Source organism: Suricata suricatta, chromosome 9 (assembly GCF_006229205.1).
Source record: "Suricata suricatta isolate VVHF042 chromosome 9, meerkat_22Aug2017_6uvM2_HiC, whole genome shotgun sequence".
NCBI classification, from domain to species: Eukaryota; Metazoa; Chordata; class Mammalia; order Carnivora; family Herpestidae; genus Suricata; species Suricata suricatta.
The window spans coordinates 105,980,329-105,988,439 of record NC_043708.1 but is presented as its reverse complement, the minus strand read 5'-3'; the positions used below and the strand labels follow the sequence as shown (position 1 = coordinate 105,988,439).

General features: G+C 49.3%; 1 pseudogene; it reads left to right on the top strand.

Annotated features, from left to right (window-relative positions):
* Positions 1-318: 318 nt before the first annotated feature.
* On the top strand, positions 319-7,835 carry LOC115302337 (annotated as a pseudogene).
* Positions 7,836-8,111: the final 276 nt, after the last annotated feature.

The following is an 8,111-nucleotide window of genomic DNA, read 5'->3' as shown; positions in this document are numbered from 1 at the left end:
CTGACCTGACCCTTGCTGCCCTCTCCTGCCTCCCCGCTCAGCCCCCAGCTCTGGGGCTCTGCGCCCAGCCACGCTCCAGACTGCTCCCTGGGGCTGCTCCTCCGGCCCAGTCTTCTCCTCCTCCCTACCCCCCATGCTCCTCTAGGTCTTATTCTGCCCAATGCCCTTTGGATCTGATGCACCTCTGAACACTTAATGTATTTTACTAATTCTAAACTGCACGCTTCCCTCTCTACATTTGCACGTCTGAAATTAGAACAGGCCTTAGAGTCCGCGGCGTGTCCTAGTTTCACTGGCAGCAAACTTGGTGGGCCCTAAATGAGTGGCATGTCCCACAACAGAAGGCATCTGAGATTTGACGACACGCACTATCACTTTGAACTAGAACTGTCTCGTTCCACGGCAGGCTTCCGGTCAGTAACTGGGGGTATCGTCAAGGACAGCACCAGGGGTGATTTTCCGTGGGATTCCCAGCAGCGCTTCCAGGGAAACAGTAGTTCCGGGGTAAATAAATTCTACCACGAAGCAGAAATTTTCAGGAAAAAAAAAAAATCGCGTCGGGTTAGGGGATTTTTCTCTTGACAACTTCTAAAAGTAATTTCCCCCCCTGAACGTGTCTCTCGGTCTTTCAGGTCTCCAAAGAACCCAAACTTGATTATGGAATGAAATCAAGTTCCGTATCAAATACATCTTTATGTTTCTAACAGCAGGACTTCAGATCTATAAAGGAAAGTGAAATAAAAGTGAAAGAATATATATATTTGTATTTGAGAATTTCCATCTCAGCCTTGACTTGGGTCACAAGGTAGAAGGGACAAAGTGTAAAAGAACGTGCTCACTCACTCAACAAACGTCCACGGGGCCCCCATGAATGTCTGCTGCCCTGGTCCCATGCTGAAATATAACACCAAGTCTCTCCCCGCGGAGCCGACAATCTAGGGATGGGTTCGAAACAAGAGCATAGGCACAAGCAAAAATACGACATGTCAGAAGTGGTGATGATAATGAGGCTAATCCGAGAATATAGCATTTCACTACATCTGTGGGTCCCCAAGCTTCTCTAATCATAATGAGCACCAGGAAGCTCATTAAAAACTGATCCGTGGGCCCATGCCAGGCCCACTGATGGGAGATCTCCAGGGCAGAGACCTGGCAAAATTATCTGAAAGAATGCTTCAGTTGATTCTTGCAATCACCGGCTGCCTAGGCTGCATCTGAGGTTTTGAAGTTGGGCTGCATGATGGAATTACATGGAAAGTTTTAATGTGTAGGACATCTGGGTCCCTCCCCTACAGACTGTGACTTAGTCTATCTGGGTGAGTCCTGAGCGTTTGTATTTATTTAAAAGCTCACCAGGTAATGTGAGTGAACTGCGGAGGTTGAGAATGGAGGGCTGTGCAGTCTCAGTGATGTTTGGAGATGGGAAATAGGAGCCCGCTGCCCTCACTATCCACCCCTGCCCAAGAGTCATGAGGCTCTGGCACCCGCCTGCCTGCCTGCGCCCAAGGCTAAATGTCTTCAGAGCTACACCTGGGGACAGTCTGACGGCCTGTGCTTTGCATCTGCTTTTATACTTTTGCGTCGGCTATGCTTCCTGGACAAAGTCAAGTCTGGGAGATGACCCCTACGGTCATTTCAGCAGGTCCTAATAATGCCTGTGCACAGCTGTGACTACCCAAAGGACACTTCCAGTCACTGAGCACAGACTGCTTTCCATTAGCAATTTCTCTGCAAAGCCCCCAGTGAATAATTTCCATTAGTAACACTATTTTGAAAGCCTATCAAGTCTACCAAGTGCTATGCCAGGAACCCAGTATGTAAATGTCCTAACTGGTCCCTCTTAAAAAAAAAAAAGAAAAGAAAAGAAATGAAAATGTTTTCCTTTTCAGCTCAAAATTTCCAAAATGATTACATCCCTATACCTGGCTCTGAGGGGGACTGAAGGAGAAGATTGGGGTCCTACGGACATTCAGGGGAGGAGCTTTGGTATTCTCTTTTCTTAATGACTAGCCTCTGAAATCACTCCCACTCTGACATGAACTTGAAGGGAGGCTCCCCAGCTGGCCTTGGTTGGAGCTGGGTGACATCTGTGAGCCTCAGTTACTCCATCTGTCAGTGTTATTGTAACAATCAGGAGTGCGGGGTCCCTGGGTGGGGGGCTCAGTTGGTTGAGCATCTGACTTCTGGGGCTGTGATCTCAATCGGTTCGTGGGTTTGAGCCCCGCATCAGGCTCGCTGCCGTCAGCCTGGAGCCTGCTTCATATCTTCTGTAGCCCCCCTCTCTCTGCACCTCCCCTGCTTTCTCTCTCTCTCTCTTTCTCAAAAGTAAACAAAACATTAAAAAAAAAAGATTCAGGGGTGCCGGGACCGAAGCACCAAGTACCAAACCTCGCACGTAGTAGGCAGTTCTGGTTGGTGCCACCTCCCTCCGCCTTCCAGTGTTTTGCTCCTAAAGAACTGATTGCGTCGGGACATTTTTATGTCATTGCTCAACGAGCTGGAAACGGCAGCGTGCTGATTATAACGCTGGTTTGCAGGGAATAAGCAATGGTGTTGACATTTGCAGAAAGCTTTCTCGCTAAACTTTAAACACTTTGCAGATCTCATCCCGCCGGCATTGCCTGTTAGTGATATTCCTATGGCTATGATGGACGCGCGGAGTTCAATCAGACACCCAAGGAAAGGGCAGGATAATTGGTTTCCTTTAGGGTTCCAGCAAAGTTAGGTGGACACCAAGTTCATTTTAGCATGAAGGAGGCTAACTTGTATTGAGCGTTACCTGTCTGGTGTATAGGAGGAGCTCAATAAATGTTGACAAGCGGAATAATGTGAGGGAATGATTAATTAATTGCATAGGCCAGAATGAACTCTGCATTTTTATTGGGTACCGTTTGTTTTGCTATGCACAAAAGGCTAATTTCAAATATTGATGTATTTATTTGAGCACAAAACGGCCACCTTCTCACTGTGTTCTCATACGGCCTCTCTTTGGGGCATGTAAGAAAAAGAAAGTCCTCTGGAGTCTCCTCTTTATTTTTAATTTTTGGTTTATTGACATATTTTGAGAGAGGGAGTGAGTGAGCAGGGGAGGGACAGAGATAGGGAGAGAAAAATCCCAAACAGGCGCCACGCTCAGCACAGAGCCTGATGTGGGGCTTGATCCCACGAGCCTGAGATCATGATCTGCGCTGAAATCAAGAGTCCTGGATGTTTAACTGACTGAGCTGCCAGGTGCCCTGGTGCCTCTGCTTGTAAGGACACTAGTCCTGTTGCATCAGGGGCCACCCTAAGGCCTCACTTAACAAGAATTAACTTCTTATGCTGATTACATGACCACTGGGAGGCAGGGAGAGGGGACACATATGTGGGGACCACGATATTACCCTACAGTGCAGGAAGCCCTGTCATTGAAAAAGCTCCTTAAGGGGAACTGGAGCTTTTGAAGGGTTCATGGGGGGCGCGGGGGAGTAAAACACAACAGCCCAGCTTTCTCTCTGTTTCATCTCAGGTGCACAGGGAAGTTGGCTCAGTATGGCTGCTGAGATGGGGGGCCCAGCCTGCAGGGGAGAGGGAGGCAGAGGAGGAACCCCGTACTTGGTCGGTCTGACGTTCGCCGGTGCCTCAGGTCTGCAGTCCCCTGTCCGACACCAAGTCCAGAGCCCCCTCTGTGTCCCCTTCTCTTGCAGAGGCCTAAACGGGGTGGGGACAAGCACAGTGACCAAGAGGCCAGATCCCAGAACTGGAGGGCAGCTCCCTCCCTCGCACCCTTATGGTGCCCCCTCCTCCAGTCTCTGGCTTGTGCCCAAGGCCCCGACTGATTCTTCCCTAGGCTTTTAGGCAGAATCTTCGTGGACTAACTGAGCCTGGGGACGCTGGAGTGGTCGCTGTCCCCGCAGGGCAAGCAGAGCATCACGCCCAGGGAGAGTGCCCCATACCCCACCCTGCTCCAGGCTCACCACCGCACCCCCTTCCCCCCCTAATGTCCCTCAGCCACTCTGCCTGGCCTGCACCCTGCCCCTTGAGTGTAGACCCTTCCCCTGCCCTTGCACCCCCTCTGTACCTCAAACCCCACAAGGGGACCACAGGGTCCAGGGAAAAAGAGGGATCGAATCAGGTAATTGCCATCCTCTTGCTCAACAGACCACCCTGAGCACCACTGATGACAGCACTCAGCAAGTGCAAGGCCACAGAGAGGCTTCCGTATTTTGTAACATTTTTTTAATGTTTATTTTTGAGAGAGAGTGAGAGAGAGAGAGACAGAGAGACAGAGAGACAGAGCATGACTGGGGAAAGGGCAGAGAGAGAGTGGGGCACAGAATCAGAAGCAGGCTTCAGGCTCCAAGCTGGCAACACAGAACCCAGTGTGGGGCTCAAACTCATGAACTGGGAGATCCTGACTGGAGTCAAAGTCAGGTACTTAACCAACTGAGCCGCCCAGGCACCCTTTCCGTATTATTCTTAAGTCAGGTGCCTGTAGTTAAGACTCAACGTGGGGGGGGGAACACCTGGGTGGCTTAGTCCTTTAAATGGCTGACTTCAGCTCAGGCCATGATCTCACGGTTTGTAGGTCCAAGCTCCGCATTGGGCTCTGCGCTGACAGCTCAGACCCTGGAACATGCTTCAGATTCTGTGTTTCTGTCCCCCGCCCCCACCCCCCACCCCCGCTCATGCTCTGTCTTTCTTGCTCTCAAAAATAAATTAAAAAACATAAAAAAAAAAAAAAAAGGCTCAGCGGGCCATGAACGTCCTGCCTGCCTGCCTCCTTCTCAGTCCAGGACTTCCCTTGTTCCATCACCCAGGGAATACACAAGCACATTTTCATGAAGATGCTGAAGCAGTACATGACTGGGGTTACAAAGCAAAGTGTCAGTATCGTACGGTGCCTCCTCCCTGGTAGAATCACGGCTTCGGGTTTGTATGCACCATCTCATCCCTGTGGCTTGGGGAAGTTCCTGCATTTACACATATCGGAATACACACACCTGAGTAGACACAAACACGGCTTTCTTACATAGATGCCTCTGTGTACATGTACATACGTATAATTTTTGTGATGTTTCGAAATAGTCGAGGTCATACCAGGGTGCTCTGCAAATTGCTATTTGCACGCAATGTGTTTGGGGGACTGTCATCACATACACACAGGTCTCCGTCGAGTCCTGTCTCACGCCAACAGCCCCACGTTCCAATCTGCAGATTTCTAAGGGTTTTTTTATCCTCTCAGTACTGACACCTCTGGCGTTTCAGATTTGTGTTTTGGGCTCACAAACAAGGAAGTGACTGTTATATTAGTTATCTGCTGCCGCTTAGCACATCACCCCAAAACTTGGTGACTTAAAACCATAATGAATACTTATTATCACTCACCGGTTTTGCCAGGCAGGAATCTGGGAGCTGCTTGGGGGGGTGGCTTCTGGATCTGCATTTTTCACGAGGCTGCAGTTGCTGGGTGTCAAGGAGGGCTGGAGGGTCCCCTCACTCACGGGGCTGGCGAGTGGGTGAAGGCGGATGGTGGTGAGCCTTAGTTTCTCCCCATGCGGGCCGGGCCGTTCCATGAGGCTGCCTGAGCGTCCCCACAACATGGCGGCTGGCTTCCCCCGAGGGAGTTATTCAGGAGGGAACAAAGCGGAAGCAGCAATGCCTGTTAAACCTAAGCTCAAAAGAGGCACCTGGGTGGCTCAGTTGATCAAGTATCTGACTTGGGCTCAGGTCAGGATCTCACAGTTCATGAGTTCAAGCCCCATACTGGGCTCTGTGCTGACAGCTCAGAACCTGGAGTCTGCTTCTGTTTCTGTGTCTCCCTTTCTCTCTGCCCCTCCCCTGCTCACGCTTTGTCTCTGTCTCTCTCAAAAATACATAAACATTAAAAAATATTTAAAAACTAAGTTCAAAGATCACATGTGATCAGTAGCATGTATTTTCCATTCCTGTGGGGGCTGGGGGAGGGAGCTGGGGTGGGGGGTACAGGCGGTCTGGAGGAAGAGACTGCCCTCCATTGGAGGGGACTGGACCAGACCATCGGACAAGCTGGTGGTCCCTCAGTGACCTCTCTGCGCCTGCGCCTTCTGGGCCCGTCTGGGACCACAGGTGCCCCTGTTTGAGGGCCGCCCCGTGTGCCGGGACAGAGCTCATAATCAACAGATTAAGTGGGGAAAATGGGGATTAACTTCAAGTGCAGGTGTCAGAATCTCTTGTTGTGAGAGAGGAAGCCCCAGTGAATATGTGGACATGACCGCCCACAGGTATCTGTCTGTTAAGGAGAACATCAGTGCAGGCGACTCAGCTCCTCAACAACAAACCAGTCCCTTAAGAGAAATAGGACTGGCAAGAAGAGATTCCTACACTGGGCATGCTCCATGGAGTGGACAGAAAAAACCTTCCTGTCTCCAAAGACTCAGACTTCCTTGGATACTGATAAGAAATTTGGTAGAATTCGAATTGGATTTCAAAGAAGAGAGGTGTGGCGTAAACCCCGTGCACAATAAGGATCGCGTGTCCAGCAAAACTATAGGAAGTCGCTCTCTGACACAGAGGTGGTAGGAAACTGTGGGCCTGCGTTTTCCCATGAGGACTTACAGCAAGCAGTCAAAATCCTTCTCTTCTAATAAAGGAAAAATATATCTTTCTGAATTAATGCTTGAGAAATGCCCTTTTTCTGCTGGTTCAGGTCTAGCACCAAATGACACGTATTAAACAGCAATATAGCCTCTGTGAGCCCACACTCAACGTTTTTTGATACATTTGATCCATCCTTGGTTTCAATACAAGAGGAAGATCAGCTTTGAGAAAGAAGTCAGCAAAGTATTGAAGAGGGGGTTGACCCCTCTCCCAATGCACAAATATATACATCTGAAGCTAACCACACAGGTTAATGCTTTTTATTTTATTTATTTTTATTGTTAATGCTTATTTTTGAGGGAGAGACAGCACGAGCAGGGGACGGGCAGAGGAAGAGGGGGACCCAGAATCTAAAGCAGGCTCCAGGCTCCGAGCTGTCAGCACAGAGCCCGACGCCAGGCTTGAACCTACGGACCACTAAATTATGACCTGAGCTGAAGTCAGATGCTCAACCTACTGAGCCACCCAGGCACCCCATGTTAATCCTTTTTATACTGGGACCAAAGTGAGCTCCTGAAATGACTGAAGTAAGTGGGGCTGATCCTGCCATTCCGCACGCTAATGTGACTCAGCAGGGGAGACACTACCACCCTGTGTCTGAAGTCACGTAGGCAGAAGCAGCACCGGGTGTCTGGAGACAGTCCATGCTCACGGCAGCAGACAAGGAGCTTGGAGAGTCCATACCCAGATTGATTACATACACTACTTCGTGCCTGATTTGCTGCAGATTACAGAGAATCCCTGTTGCTGGGGAGTGACGGACCGTTACAAAGCATAAGCCTCCTTGAAGGGGAACCTGAAGGCACATTCTCACTCAGGGACTCTGAGCCAAAGGTCTGCCTCTTCTCCCCGAGCCTCCTCCGGTGCTGCAGCAGATCCCTGTGCGCCTGGATTGTACAGCGGAACCACAACATCAGTTTTGATGCCCACCCCCCATGTGTATTTCACTCCTCCGGGGTAACAGGACTTTTGGAACATTATAAAGATCCCAGTTCTGGCATGTTTTTGAACCATCGCTTACTATCTCACTACACAGGACTTTGTCTTTTAATCTGCATCATCTCTGCCGCAGAGTAATACGTAGATGCATTACATATGATGGAATTGATGGGCTCCCTTTACCATCAATGTTGCAGGAGTTTTGTTTGAAAGAGTATCATTATAAGCAAAAAGTTAGAATTCGCTGGTTAGAATGAGAACGAGTCAAGGCAAAGTAAACTCTCATGCCCTTAAAGGGCATTAACTAGATCTGCTTTTATGCGCATCAGACGATATAGACCTATAGCCAGTACTATATGTATCAGTGTTTGATTTTTTTCAGTACAGTATATAGGCTTATTATTAGTATCCGTCAGATGTGATCTGCTGTTACTCAGATAAATGTGGTGCATATTGAGACAACAGAGGACAGGGTGACAGGTGTTCTGTGAGGCCACCGAAACTTTTTGTCCATTGAGCTAACAGTTTGGTTTTTAAAGACTGTAATAATTGAG